The sequence below is a fragment of the Pan paniscus genome, chromosome Y (genome assembly GCF_029289425.2).
Source record: "Pan paniscus chromosome Y, NHGRI_mPanPan1-v2.0_pri, whole genome shotgun sequence".
In the NCBI taxonomy this organism is placed as follows: Eukaryota; Metazoa; Chordata; class Mammalia; order Primates; family Hominidae; genus Pan; species Pan paniscus.
Genome location: NC_073273.2, coordinates 46,234,769 through 46,251,837, shown reverse-complemented (window position 1 = coordinate 46,251,837; position 17,069 = coordinate 46,234,769).

Sequence of the window (17,069 nt, the reverse complement as noted above, 5' to 3'; positions counted from 1 at the left end):
ACACAGTCCACAGCCAGGACCCACTTTTTAAGCCCCCATAGAGACAGACACACAGTCCACAGGCAGGACCCACTTTTTAAGCCCCCATAGAGACAGACACACAGTCCACAGGCAGGACCCACTTTTTAAGCCCCCATAGAGACAGACACACAGTGCACAGCCAGGACTCACATTCTAAGTCCCTGTATAGACAGACACACAGTCCACAGCCAGGACCCCCTTTTTAAGCCCCCATAGAGACAGACACACAGTCCACAGCCAGGACCCACTTTTTAAGCCCCCATAGAGACAGACACACAGTCCACAGGCAGGACCCACTTTTTAAGCCCCCATAGAGACAGACACACAGTGCACAGCCAGGACTCACATTCTAAGTCCCTGTATAGACAGACACACAGTCCACAGCCAGGACCCACTTTTTAAGCCCCCATAGAGACAGACACACAGTCCACAGCCAGGACTCACATTCTAAGTCCCTGTATAGACAGACACACAGTCCACAGCCAGGACCCACTTTTTAAGCCTCCATAGAGACAGATACACAGTCCACAGGCAGGACTCACATTCTAAGTCCCTGTATAGACAGACACACAGTCCACAGCCAGGACCCACTTTTTAAGCCCCCATAGAGACAGACACACAGTCCACAGCCAGGACTCACATTCTAAGTCCCTGTATAGACAGACACACAGTCCACAGGCAGGACCCACTTTTTAAGCCCCCATAGAGACAGACACACAGTCCACAGCCAGGACTCACATTCTAAGTCCCTGTATAGACAGACACACAGTCCACAGGCAGGACTCACATTTTAAGCCCCCGTATAGACAGACACACAGTCCACAGGCAGGACCCACTTTTTAAGCCCCCATAGAGACAGACACACAGTCCACAGCCAGGACCCACTTTTTAAGCTCCCATAGAGACAGACACACAGTCCACAGGCAGGACTCACATTCTAAGTCCCCGTATAGACAGACACACAGTCCACAGCCAGGACCCACTTTTTAAGCCTCCATAGAGACAGACACACAGTCCACAGGCAGGACTCACATTCTAAGTCCCTGTATAGACAGACACACAGTCCACAGCCAGGACCCACTTTTTAAGCCCCCATAGAGACAGACACACAGTCCACAGCCAGGACTCACATTCTAAGTCCCTGTATAGACAGACACACAGTCCACAGCCAGGACCCACTTTTTAAGCCCCCATAGAGACAGACACACAGTCCACAGGCAGGACTCACATTCTAAGTCCCTGTATAGACAGACACACAGTCCACAGCCAGGACCCACTTTTTAAGCCCCCATAGAGACAGACACACAGTCCACAGCCAGGACTCACATTCTAAGTCCCTGTATAGACAGACACACACTCCACAGCCAGGACCCACTTTTTAAGCCCCCGTATAGACAGACACACAGTCCACAGCCAGGACCCACTTTTTAAGCCCCCATAGAGACAGACACACAGTCCACAGCCAGGACCCACTTTTTAAGCCCCCATAGAGACAGACACACAGTCCACAGGCAGGACTCACATTCTAAGTCCCTGTATAGACAGACACACAGTCCACAGCCAGGACCCACATTTTAAGCCCCCATAGAGACAGACACACAGTCCACAGGCAGGACTCACATTCTAAGTCCCTGTATAGACAGACACACAGTCCACAGGCAGGACCCACTTTTTAAGCCCCCATAGAGACAGACACACAGTCCACAGCCAGTACCCACTTTTTAAGCCCCCGTATAGACAGACACACAGTCCACAGCCAGGACCCACTTTTAAAGACCCCATAGAGACAGACACACAGTCCACAGGCAGGACTCACATTCTAAGTCCCTGTATAGAGAGACACACAGTCCACAGCCAGGACCCACTTTTTAAGCCCCCATAGAGACAGACACACAGTCCACAGCCAGGACTCACATTCTAAGTCCCTGTATAGACAGACACACAGTCCACAGCCAGGACCCACTTTCTAAGCCCCCATAGAGACAGACACACAGTCCACAGGCAGGACTCACATTCTAAGTCCCTGTATAGACAGACACACAGTCCACAGCCAGGACCCACTTTTTAAGCCCCCATAGAGACAGACACACAGTCCACAGCCAGGACTCACATTCTAAGTCCCTGTATAGACAGACACACAGTCCACAGCCAGGACCCACTTTTTCAGCCCCCATAGAGACAGACACACAGTCCACAGCCAGGACTCACATTCTAAGTCCCTGTATAGACAGACACACAGTCCACAGCCAGGACCCACTTTTTAAGCCCCCGTATAGACAGACACACAGTCCACAGCCAGGACCCACTTTTTAAGCCCCCATAGAGACAGACACACAGTCCACAGGCAGGACCCACTTTTTAAGCCCCCATAGAGACAGACACACAGTCCACAGGCAGGACCCACTTTTTAAGCCCCCATAGAGACAGACACACAGTCCACAGCCAGGACTCACATTCTAAGTCCCTGTATAGACAGACACACAGTCCACAGCCAGGACCCACTTTTTAAGCCCCCATAGAGACAGACACACAGTCCACAGCCAGGACTCACATTCTAAGTCCCTGTATAGACAGACACACAGTCCACAGCCAGGACCCACTTTTTCAGCCCCCATAGAGACAGACACACAGTCCACAGCCAGGACTCACATTCTAAGTCCCTGTATAGACAGACACACAGTCCACAGCCAGGACCCACTTTTTAAGCCCCCGTATAGACAGACACACAGTCCACAGCCAGGACCCACTTTTTAAGCCCCCATAGAGACAGACACACAGTCCACAGGCAGGACCCACTTTTTAAGCCCCCATAGAGACAGACACACAGTCCACAGGCAGGACCCACTTTTTAAGCCCCCATAGAGACAGACACACAGTCCACAGGCAGGACCCACTTTTTAAGCCCCCATAGAGACAGACACACAGTCCACAGCCAGGACTCACATTCTAAGTCCCTGTATAGACAGACACACAGTCCACAGCCAGGACCCACTTTCTAAGCCCCCATAGAGACAGACACACAGTCCACAGGCAGGACTCACATTCTAAGTCCCTGTATAGACAGACACACAGTCCACAGCCAGGACCCACTTTTTAAGCCCCCATAGAGACAGACACACAGTCCACAGCCAGGACTCACATTCTAAGTCCCTGTATAGACAGACACACAGTCCACAGCCAGGACCCACTTTTTCAGCCCCCATAGAGACAGACACACAGTCCACAGCCAGGACTCACATTCTAAGTCCCTGTATAGACAGACACACAGTCCACAGCCAGGACCCACTTTTTAAGCCCCCGTATAGACAGACACACAGTCCACAGCCAGGACCCACTTTTTAAGCCCCCATAGAGACAGACACACAGTCCACAGGCAGGACCCACTTTTTAAGCCCCCATAGAGACAGACACACAGTGCACAGCCAGGACTCACATTCTAAGTCCCTGTATAGACAGACACACAGTCCACAGCCAGGACCCCCTTTTTAAGCCCCCATAGAGACAGACACACAGTCCACAGCCAGGACCCACTTTTTAAGCCCCCATAGAGACAGACACACAGTCCACAGGCAGGACCCACTTTTTAAGCCCCCATAGAGACAGACACACAGTGCACAGCCAGGACTCACATTCTAAGTCCCTGTATAGACAGACACACAGTCCACAGCCAGGACCCACTTTTTAAGCCCCCATAGAGACAGACACACAGTCCACAGCCAGGACTCACATTCTAAGTCCCTGTATAGACAGACACAGAGTCCACAGCCAGGACCCACTTTTTAAGCCCCCATAGAGACAGACACACAGTCCACAGCCAGGACTCACATTCTAAGTCCCTGTATAGACAGACACACAGTCCACAGCCAGGACCCACTTTTTAAGCCTCCATAGAGACAGATACACAGTCCACAGGCAGGACTCACATTCTAAGTCCCTGTATAGACAGACACACAGTCCACAGCCAGGACCCACTTTTTAAGCCCCCATAGAGACAGACACACAGTCCACAGCCAGGACTCACATTCTAAGTCCCTGTATAGACAGACACACAGTCCACAGGCAGGACCCACTTTTTAAGCCCCCATAGAGACAGACACACAGTCCACAGCCAGGACTCACATTCTAAGTCCCTGTATAGACAGACACACAGTCCACAGGCAGGACTCACATTTTAAGCCCCCGTATTGACAGACACACAGTCCACAGGCAGGACCCACTTTTTAAGCCCCCATAGAGACAGACACACAGTCCACAGCCAGGACCCACTTTTTAAGCTCCCATAGAGACAGACACACAGTCCACAGGCAGGACTCACATTCTAAGTCCCTGTATAGACAGACACACAGTCCACAGCCAGGACCCACTTTTTAAGCCTCCATAGAGACAGACACACAGTCCACAGGCAGGACTCACATTCTAAGTCCCTGTATAGACAGACACACAGTCCACAGCCAGGACCCACTTTTTAAGCCCCCATAGAGACAGACACACAGTCCACAGCCAGGACTCACATTCTAAGTCCCTGTATAGACAGACACACAGTCCACAGCCAGGACCCACTTTTTAAGCCCCCATAGAGACAGACACACAGTCCACAGGCAGGACTCACATTCTAAGTCCCTGTATAGACAGACATACAGTCCACAGGCAGGACCCACTTTTTAAGCCCCCATAGAGACAGACACACAGTCCACAGCCAGGACTCACATTCTAAGTCCCTGTATAGACAGACACACAGTCCACAGCCAGGACCCACTTTTTAAGCCCCCATAGAGACAGACACACAGTGCACAGCCAGGACTCACATTCTAAGTCCCTGTATAGACAGACACACAGTCCACAGCCAGGACCCACTTTTTAAGCCCCCGTATAGACAGACACACAGTCCACAGCCAGGACCCACTTTTTAAGCCCCCATAGAGACAGACACACAGTCCACAGGCAGGACTCACATTCTAAGTCCCTGTATAGACAGACACACAGTCCACAGCCAGGACCCACTTTTTAAGCCCCCATAGAGACAGACACACAGTCCACAGCCAGGACCCACTTTTTAAGCCCCCATAGAGACAGACACACAGTCCACAGGCAGGACTCACATTCTAAGTCCCTGTATAGACAGACACACAGTCCACAGCCAGGACCCACATTTTAAGCCCCCATAGAGACAGACACACAGTCCACAGGCAGGACTCACATTCTAAGTCCCTGTATAGACAGACACACAGTCCACAGGCAGGACCCACTTTTTAAGCCCCCATAGAGACAGACACACAGTCCACAGCCAGGACTCACATTCTAAGTCCCTGTATAGAGAGACACACAGTCCACAGGCAGGACCCACTTTTTAAGCCCCCATAGAGACAGACACACAGTCCACAGGCAGGACTCACATTCTAAGTCCCTGTATAGACAGACACACAGTCCACAGCCAGGACCCACTTTTTAAGCCCCCATAGAGACAGACACACAGTCCACAGCCAGGACTCACATTCTAAGTCCCTGTATAGACAGACACACAGTCCACAGCCAGGACCCACTTTTTAAGCCCCCATAGAGACAGACACACAGTCCACAGCCAGGACTCACATTCTAAGTCCCTGTATAGACAGACACACAGTCCACAGCCAGGACCCACTTTTTAAGCCCCCGTATAGACAGACACACAGTCCACAGCCAGGACCCACTTTTTAAGCCCCCATAGAGACAGACACACAGTCCACAGCCAGGACCCACTTTTTAAGCCCCCATAGAGACCGACACACAGTCCACAGCCAGGACTCACATTCTAAGTCCCTGTATAGACAGACACACAGTCCACAGCCAGGACCCACTTTTTAAGCCCCCATAGAGACAGACACACAGTCCACAGGCAGGACTCACATTCTAAGTCCCTGTATAGACAGACACACAGTCCACAGGCAGGACCCACTTTTTAAGCCCCCATAGAGACAGACACACAGTCCACAGCCAGGACTCACATTCTAAGTCCCTGTATAGACAGACACACAGTCCACAGCCAGGACCCACTTTCTAAGCCCCCATAGAGACAGACACACAGTCCACAGGCAGGACTCACATTCTAAGTCCCTGTATAGACAGACACACAGTCCACAGCCAGGACCCACTTTTTAAGCCCCCATAGAGACAGACACACAGTCCACAGCCAGGACTCACATTCTAAGTCCCTGTATAGACAGACACACAGTCCACAGCCAGGACCCACTTTTTAAGCCTCCATAGAGACAGACACACAGTCCACAGGCAGGACTCACATTCTAAGTCCCTGTATAGACAGACACACAGTCCACAGGCAGGACCCACTTTTTAAGCCCCCATAGAGACAGACACACAGTCCACAGCCAGGACTCACATTCTAAGTCCCTGTATAGACAGACACACAGTCCACAGGCAGGACCCACTTTTTAAGCCCCCATAGAGACAGACACACAGTCCACAGCCAGGACCCACTTTTTAAGCTCCCATAGAGACAGACACACAGTCCACAGGCTGGACTCACATTCTAAGTCCCTGTATAGACAGACACACAGTCCACAGCCAGGACCCACTTTTTAAGCCTCCATAGAGACAGACACACAGTCCACAGGCAGGACTCACATTCTAAGTCCCTGTATAGACAGACACACAGTCCACAGCCAGGACCCACTTTTTAAGCCCCCATAGAGACAGACACACAGTCCACAGCCAGGACTCACATTCTAAGTCCCTGTATAGACAGACACACAGTCCACAGGCAGGACCCACTTTTTAAGCCCCCATAGAGACAGACACACAGTCCACAGCCAGGACTCACATTTTAAGCCCCCATATAGACAGACACACAGTCCACAGGCAGGACCCACTTTTTAAGCCCCCATAGAGACAGACACACAGTCCACAGCCAGGACCCACTTTTTAAGCTCCCATAGAGACAGACACACAGTCCACAGGCAGGACTCACATTCTAAGTCCCTGTATAGACAGACACACAGTCCACAGCCAGGACCCACTTTTTAAGCCTCCATAGAGACAGACACACAGTCCACAGGCAGGACTCACATTCTAAGTCCCTGTATAGACAGACACACAGTCCACAGCCAGGACCCACTTTTTAAGCCCCCATAGAGACAGACACACAGTCCACAGCCAGGACTCACATTCTAAGTCCCTGTATAGACAGACACACAGTCCACAGCCAGGACCCACTTTTTAGCCCCCATAGAGACAGACACACAGTCCACAGGCAGGACTCACATTCTAAGTCCCTGTATAGACAGACACACAGTCCACAGCCAGGACCCACTTTTTAAGCCCCCATAGAGACAGACACACAGTCCACAGCCAGGACTCACATTCTAAGTCCCTGTATAGACAGACACACAGTCCACAGCCAGGACCCACTTTTTAAGCCCCCATAGAGACAGACACACAGTCCACAGGCAGGACTCACATTCTAAGTCCCTGTATAGACAGACACACAGTCCACAGCCAGGACCCACTTTTTAAGCCCCCATAGAGACAGACACACAGTCCACAGGCAGGACTCACATTCTAAGTCCCTGTATAGACAGACACACAGTCCACAGCCAGGACCCACTTTTTAAGCCCCCATAGAGACAGACACACAGTCCACAGGCAGGACTCACATTCTAAGTCCCTGTATAGACAGACACACAGTCCACAGCCAGGACCCACTTTTTAAGCCCCCATAGAGACAGACACACAGTCCACAGCCAGGACTCACATTCTAAGTCCCTGTATAGACAGACACACAGTCCACAGCCAGGACCCACTTTTTAAGCCCCCGTATAGACAGACACACAGTCCACAGCCAGGACCCACTTTTTAAGCCCCCATAGAGACAGACACACAGTCCACAGCCAGGACCCACTTTTTAAGCCCCCATAGAGACAGACACACAGTCCACAGGCAGGACTCACATTCTAAGTCCCTGTATAGACAGACACACAGTCCACAGCCAGGACCCACATTTTAAGCCCCCATAGAGACAGACACACAGTCCACAGGCAGGACTCACATTCTAAGTCCCTGTATAGACAGACACACAGTCCACAGGCAGGACCCACTTTTTAAGCCCCCATAGAGACAGACACACAGTCCACAGCCAGGACTCACATTCTAAGTCCCTGTATAGACAGACACACAGTCCACAGCCAGGACCCACTTTCTAAGCCCCCATAGAGACAGACACACAGTCCACAGGCAGGACTCACATTCTAAGTCCCTGTATAGACAGACACACAGTCCACAGCCAGGACCCACTTTCTAAGCCCCCATAGAGACAGACACACAGTCCACAGGCAGGACTCACATTCTAAGTCCCTGTACAGACAGACACACAGTCCACAGCCAGGACCCACTTTTTAAGCCCCCATAGAGACAGACACACAGTCCACAGCCAGGACTCACATTCTAAGTCCCTGTATAGACAGACACACAGTCCACAGCCAGGACCCACTTTTTAAGCCCCCGTATAGACAGACACACAGTCCACAGCCAGGACCCACTTTTTAAGCCCCCATAGAGACAGACACACAGTCCACAGCCAGGACCCACTTTTTAAGCCCCCATAGACACAGACACACAGTCCACAGCCAGGACTCACATTCTAAGTCCCTGTATAGACAGACACACAGTCCACAGCCAGGACACACATTTTAAGCCCCCATAGAGACAGACACACAGTCCACAGGCAGGACTCACATTCTAAGTCCCTGTATAGACAGACACACAGTCCACAGGCAGGACCCACTTTTTAAGCCCCCATAGAGACAGACACACAGTCCACAGCCAGGACTCACATTCTAAGTCCCTGTATAGACAGACACACAGTCCACAGCCAGGACCCACTTTCTAAGCCCCCATAGAGACAGACACACAGTCCACAGGCAGGACTCACATTCTAAGTCCCTGTATAGACAGACACACAGTCCACAGCCAGGACCCACTTTTTAAGCCCCCATAGAGACAGACACACAGTCCACAGCCAGGACTCACATTCTAAGTCCCTGTATAGACAGACACACAGTCCACAGCCAGGACCCACTTTTTAAGCCCCCATAGAGACAGACACACAGTCCACAGCCAGGACTCACATTCTAAGTCCCTGTATAGACAGACACACAGTCCACAGCCAGGACCCACTTTTTAAGCCCCCGTATAGACAGACACACAGTCCACAGCCAGGACCCACTTTTTAAGCCCCCATAGAGACAGACACACAGTCCACAGCCAGGACTCACATTCTAAGTCCCTGTATAGACAGACACACAGTCCACAGCCAGGACCCACTTTTTAAGCCCCCATAGAGACAGACACACAGTCCACAGGCAGGACCCACTTTCTAAGTCCCTGTATAGACAGACACACAGTCCACAGCCAGGACCCACTTTTTAAGCCCCCATAGAGACAGACACACAGTCCACAGCCAGGACTCACATTCTAAGTCCCTGTATAGACAGACACACAGTCCACAGCCAGGACCCACTTTTTAAGCCCCCATAGAGACAGACACACAGTCCACAGCCAGGACTCACATTCTAAGTCCCTGTATAGACAGACACACAGTCCACAGCCAGGACCCACTTTTTAAGCCCCCATAGAGACAGACACACAGTCCACAGCCAGGACTCACATTCTAAGTCCCTGTATAGACAGACACACAGTCCACAGCCAGGACCCACTTTTTAAGCCCCCGTATAGACAGACACACAGTCCACAGCCAGGACCCACTTTTTAAGCCCCCATAGAGACAGACACACAGTCCACAGCCAGGACCCACTTTTTAAGCCCCCATAGAGACAGACACACAGTCCACAGCCAGGACCCACTTTTTAAGCCCCCATAGAGACAGACACACAGTCCACAGGCAGGACCCACTTTCTAAGTCCCTGTATAGACAGACACACAGTCCACAGCCAGGACCCACTTTTTAAGCCCCCATAGAGACAGACACACAGTCCACAGCCAGGACTCACATTCTAAGTCCCTATATAGACAGACACACAGTCCACAGCCAGGACCCACTTTTTAAGCCCCCATAGAGACAGACACACAGTCCACAGCCAGGACCCACTTTTTAAGCCCCCATAGAGACAGACACACAGTCCACAGCCGGGACCCACTTTTTAAGCCCCCATAGAGACAGACACACAGTCCACAGCCAGGACTCACATTCTAAGTCCCTGTATAGACAGACACACAGTCCACAGCCAGGACCCACTTTTTAAGCCCCCATAGAGACAGACACACAGTCCACAGCCAGGACTCACATTCTAAGTCCCTGTATAGACAGACACACAGTCCACAGCCAGGACCCACTTTTTAAGCCCCCATAGAGACAGACACACAGTCCACAGGCAGGACTCACATTCTAAGTCCCTGTATAGACAGACACACAGTCCACAGGCAGGACCCACTTTTTAAGCCCCCATAGAGGCAGACACACAGTCCACAGGCAGGACTCACATTCTAAGTACCTGTATAGACAGACACACAGTCCACAGCCAGGACCCACTTTTTAAGCCCCCATAGAGACAGACACACAGTCCACAGCCAGGACCCACTTTTTAAGCCCCCATAGAGACAGACACACAGTCCACAGCCAGGACTCACATTCTAAGTCCCTGTATAGACAGACACACAGTCCACAGCCAGGACCCACTTTTTAAGCCCCCATAGAGACAGACACACAGTCCACAGCCAGGACTCACATTCTAAGTCCCTGTATAGACAGACACACAGTCCACAGCCAGGACCCACTTTTTAAGCCCCCGTATAGACAGACACACAGTCCACAGCCAGGACCCACTTTTTAAGCTCCCATAGAGACAGACACACAGTCCACAGGCAGGACTCACATTCTAAGTCCCTGTATAGACAGACACACAGTCCACAGCCAGGACCCACTTTTTAAGCCCCCATAGAGACAGACACACAGTCCACAGCCAGGACTCACATTCTAAGTCCCTGTATAGACAGACACACAGTCCACAGCCAGGACCCACTTTTTAAGCCCCCATAGAGACAGACACACAGTCCACAGGCAGGACTCACATTCTAAGTCCCTGTATAGACAGACACACAGTCCACAGCCAGGACCCACTTTTTAAGCCCCCATAGAGACAGACACACAGTCCACAGGCAGGACTCACATTCTAAGTCCCTGTATAGACAGACACACAGTCCACAGCCAGGACCCACTTTTTAAGCCCCCATAGAGACAGACACACAGTCCACAGCCAGGACTCACATTCTAAGTCCCTGTATAGACAGACACACAGTCCACAGCCAGGACCCACTTTTTAAGCCCCCGTATAGACAGACACACAGTCCACAGCCAGGACCCACTTTTTAAGCCCCCATAGAGACAGACACACAGTCCACAGCCAGGACCCACTTTTTAAGCCCCCATAGAGACAGACACACAGTCCACAGCCAGGACCCACTTTTTAAGCCCCCATGGAGACAGACACACAGTCCACAGGCAGGACCCACTTTCTAAGTCCCTGTATAGACAGACACACAGTCCACAGCCAGGACCCACTTTTTAAACCCCCATAGAGACAGACACACAGTCCACAGCCAGGACTCACATTCTAAGTCCCTATATAGACAGACACACAGTCCACAGCCAGGACCCACTTTTTAAGCCCCCATAGAGACAGACACACAGTCCACAGCCGGGACCCACTTTTTAAGCCCCCATAGAGACAGACACACAGTCCACAGCCAGGACTCACATTCTAAGTCCCTGTATAGACAGACACACAGTCCACAGCCAGGACCCACTTTCTAAGCCCCCATAGAGACAGACACACAGTCCACAGGCAGGACTCACATTCTAAGTCCCTGTATAGACAGACACACAGTCCACAGGCAGGACCCACTTTTTAAGCCCCCATAGAGACAGACACACAGTCCACAGCCAGGACTCACATTCTAAGTCCCTGTATAGACAGACACACAGTCCACAGCCAGGACCCACTTTCTAAGCCCCCATAGAGACAGACACACAGTCCACAGGCAGGACTCACATTCTAAGTCCCTGTATAGACAGACACACAGTCCACAGCCAGGACCCACTTTTTAAGCCCCCATAGAGACAGACACACAGTCCACAGCCAGGACTCACATTCTAAGTCCCTGTATAGACAGACACACAGTCCACAGCCAGGACCCACTTTTTAAGCCTCCATAGAGACAGACACACAGTCCACAGGCAGGACTCACATTCTAAGTCCCTGTATAGACAGACACACAGTCCACAGGCAGGACCCACTTTTTAAGCCCCCATAGAGACAGACACACAGTCCACAGCCAGGACTCACATTCTAAGTCCCTGTATAGACAGACACACAGTCCACAGGCAGGACCCACTTTTTAAGCCCCCATAGAGACAGACACACAGTCCACAGCCAGGACCCACTTTTTAAGCTCCCATAGAGACAGACACACAGTCCACAGGCTGGACTCACATTCTAAGTCCCTGTATAGACAGACACACAGTCCACAGCCAGGACCCACTTTTTAAGCCTCCATAGAGACAGACACACAGTCCACAGGCAGGACTCACATTCTAAGTCCCTGTATAGACAGACACACAGTCCACAGCCAGGACCCACTTTTTAAGCCCCCATAGAGACAGACACACAGTCCACAGCCAGGACTCACATTCTAAGTCCCTGTATAGACAGACACACAGTCCACAGCCAGGACCCACTTTTTAAGCCCCCATAGAGACAGACACACAGTCCACAGCCAGGACTCACATTTTAAGCCCCCGTATAGACAGACACACAGTCCACAGGCAGGACCCACTTTTTAAGCCCCCATAGAGACAGACACACAGTCCACAGCCAGGACCCACTTTTTAAGCTCCCATAGAGACAGACACACAGTCCACAGCCAGGACTCACATTCTAAGTCCCTGTATAGACAGACACACAGTCCACAGCCAGGACCCACTTTTTAAGCCTCCATAGAGACAGACACACAGTCCACAGGCAGGACTCACATTCTAAGTCCCTGTATAGACAGACACACAGTCCACAGCCAGGACCCACTTTTTAAGCCCCCATAGAGACAGACACACAGTCCACAGCCAGGACTCACATTCTAAGTCCCTGTATAGACAGACACACAGTCCACAGCCAGGACCCACTTTTTAAGCCCCCATAGAGACAGACACACAGTCCACAGGCAGGACTCACATTCTAAGTCCCTGTATAGACAGACACACAGTCCACAGGCAGGACCCACTTTTTAAGCCCCCATAGAGACAGACACACAGTCCACAGCCAGGACTCACATTCTAAGTCCCTGTATAGACAGACACACAGTCCACAGCCAGGACCCACTTTTTAAGCCCCCATAGAGACAGACACACAGTCCACAGGCAGGACTCACATTCTAAGTCCCTGTATAGACAGACACACAGTCCACAGCCAGGACCCACTTTTTAAGCCCCCATAGAGACAGACACACAGTCCACAGGCAGGACTCACATTCTAAGTCCCTGTATACACAGACACACAGTCCACAGCCAGGACCCACTTTTTAAGCCCCCATAGAGACAGACACACAGTCCACAGGCAGGACTCACATTCTAAGTCCCTGTATAGACAGACACACAGTCCACAGCCAGGACCCACTTTTTAAGCCCCCATAGAGACAGACACACAGTCCACAGCCAGGACTCACATTCTAAGTCCCTGTATAGACAGACACACAGTCCACAGCCAGGACCCACTTTTTAAGCCCCCGTATAGACAGACACACAGTCCACAGCCAGGACCCACTTTTTAAGCCCCCATAGAGACAGACACACAGTCCACAGCCAGGACCCACTTTTTAAGCCCCCATAGAGACAGACACACAGTCCACAGGCAGGACTCACATTCTAAGTCCCTGTATAGACAGACACACAGTCCACAGCCAGGACCCACATTTTAAGCCCCCATAGAGACAGACACACAGTCCACAGGCAGGACTCACATTCTAAGTCCCTGTATAGACAGACACACAGTCCACAGGCAGGACCCACTTTTTAAGCCCCCATAGAGACAGACACACAGTCCACAGCCAGGACTCACATTCTAAGTCCCTGTATAGACAGACACACAGTCCACAGCCAGGACCCACTTTCTAAGCCCCCATAGAGACAGACACACAGTCCACAGGCAGGACTCACATTCTAAGTCCCTGTATAGACAGACACACAGTCCACAGCCAGGACCCACTTTTTAAGCCCCCATAGAGACAGACACACAGTCCACAGCCAGGACTCACATTCTAAGTCCCTGTACAGACAGACACACAGTCCACAGCCAGGACCCACTTTTTAAGGCCCCATAGAGACAGACACACAGTCCACAGCCAGGACTCACATTCTAAGTCCCTGTATAGACAGACACACAGTCCACAGCCAGGACCCACTTTTTAAGCCCCCGTATAGACAGACACACAGTCCACAGCCAGGACCCACTTTTTAAGCCCCCATAGAGACAGACACACAGTCCACAGCCAGGACCCACTTTTTAAGCCCCCATAGACACAGACACACAGTCCACAGCCAGGACTCACATTCTAAGTCCCTGTATAGACAGACACACAGTCCACAGCCAGGACACACATTTTAAGCCCCCATAGAGACAGACACACAGTCCACAGGCAGGACTCACATTCTAAGTCCCTGTATAGACAGACACACAGTCCACAGGCAGGACCCACTTTTTAAGCCCCCATAGAGACAGACACACAGTCCACAGCCAGGACTCACATTCTAAGTCCCTGTATAGACAGACACACAGTCCACAGCCAGGACCCACTTTCTAAGCCCCCATAGAGACAGACACACAGTCCACAGGCAGGACTCACATTCTAAGTCCCTGTATAGACAGACACACAGTCCACAGCCAGGACCCACTTTTTAAGCCCCCATAGAGACAGACACACAGTCCACAGCCAGGACTCACATTCTAAGTCCCTGTATAGACAGACACACAGTCCACAGCCAGGACCCACTTTTTAAGCCCCCATAGAGACAGACACACAGTCCACAGCCAGGACTCACATTCTAAGTCCCTGTATAGACAGACACACAGTCCACAGCCAGGACCCACTTTTTAAGCCCCCGTATAGACAGACACACAGTCCACAGCCAGGACCCACTTTTTAAGCCCCCATAGAGACAGACACACAGTCCACAGCCAGGACTCACATTCTAAGTCCCTGTATAGACAGACACACAGTCCACAGCCAGGACCCACTTTTTAAGCCCCCATAGAGACAGACACACAGTCCACAGGCAGGACCCACTTTCTAAGTCCCTGTATAGACAGACACACAGTCCACAGCCAGGACCCACTTTTTAAGCCCCCATAGAGACAGACACACAGTCCACAGCCAGGACTCACATTCTAAGTCCCTGTATAGACAGACACACAGTCCACAGCCAGGACCCACTTTTTAAGCCCCCATAGAGACAGACACACAGTCCACAGCCAGGACTCACATTCTAAGTCCCTGTATAGACAGACACACAGTCCACAGCCAGGACCCACTTTTTAAGCCCCCATAGAGACAGACACACAGTCCACAGCCAGGACTCACATTCTAAGTCCCTGTATAGACAGACACACAGTCCACAGCCAGGACCCACTTTTTAAGCCCCCGTATAGACAGACACACAGTCCACAGCCAGGACCCACTTTTTAAGCCCCCATAGAGACAGACACACAGTCCACAGCCAGGACCCACTTTTTAAGCCCCCATAGAGACAGACACACAGTCCACAGCCGGGACCCACTTTTTAAGCCCCCATAGAGACAGACACACAGTCCACAGGCAGGACCCACTTTCTAAGTTCCTGTATAGACAGACACACAGTCCACAGCCAGGACCCACTTTTTAAGCCCCCATAGAGACAGACACACAGTCCACAGCCAGGACTCACATTCTAAGTCCCTATATAGACAGACACACAGTCCACAGCCAGGACCCACTTTTTAAGCCCCCATAGAGACAGACACACAGTCCACAGCCAGGACCCACTTTTTAAGCCCCCATAGAGACAGACACACAGTCCACAGCCGGGACCCACTTTTTAAGCCCCCATAGAGACAGACACACAGTCCACAGCCAGGACTCACATTCTAAGTCCCTGTATAGACAGACACACAGTCCACAGCCAGGACCCACTTTTTAAGCCCCCATAGAGACAGACACACAGTCCACAGCCAGGACTCACATTCTAAGTCCCTGTATAGACAGACACACAGTCCACAGCCAGGACCCACTTTTTAAGCCCCCATAGAGACAGACACACAGTCCACAGGCAGGACTCACATTCTAAGTCCCTGTATAGACAGACACACAGTCCACAGGCAGGACCCACTTTTTAAGCCCCCATAGAGACAGACACACAGTCCACAGGCAGGACTCACATTCTAAGTACCTGTATAGACAGACACACAGTCCACAGCCAGGACCCACTTTTTAAGCCCCCATAGAGACAGACACACAGTCCACAGCCAGGACCCACTTTTTAAGCCCCCATAGAGACAGACACACAGTCCACAGCCAGGACTCACATTCTAAGTCCCTGTATAGACAGACACACAGTCCACAGCCAGGACCCACTTTTTAAGCCCCCATAGAGACAGACACACAGTCCACAGCCAGGACTCACATTCTAAGTCCCTGTATAGACAGACACACAGTCCACAGCCAGGACCCACTTTTTAAGCCCCCGTATAGACAGACACACAGTCCACAGCCAGGACCCACTTTTTAAGCTCCCATAGAGACAGACACACAGTCCACAGGCAGGACTCACATTCTAAGTCCCTGTATAGACAGACACACAGTCCACAGCCAGGACCCACTTTTTAAGCCCCCATAGAGACAGACACACAGTCCACAGGCAGGACTCACATTCTAAGTCCCTGTATAGACAGACACACAGTCCACAGCCAGGACCCACTTTTTAAGCCCCCATAGAGACAGACACACAGTCCACAGGCAGG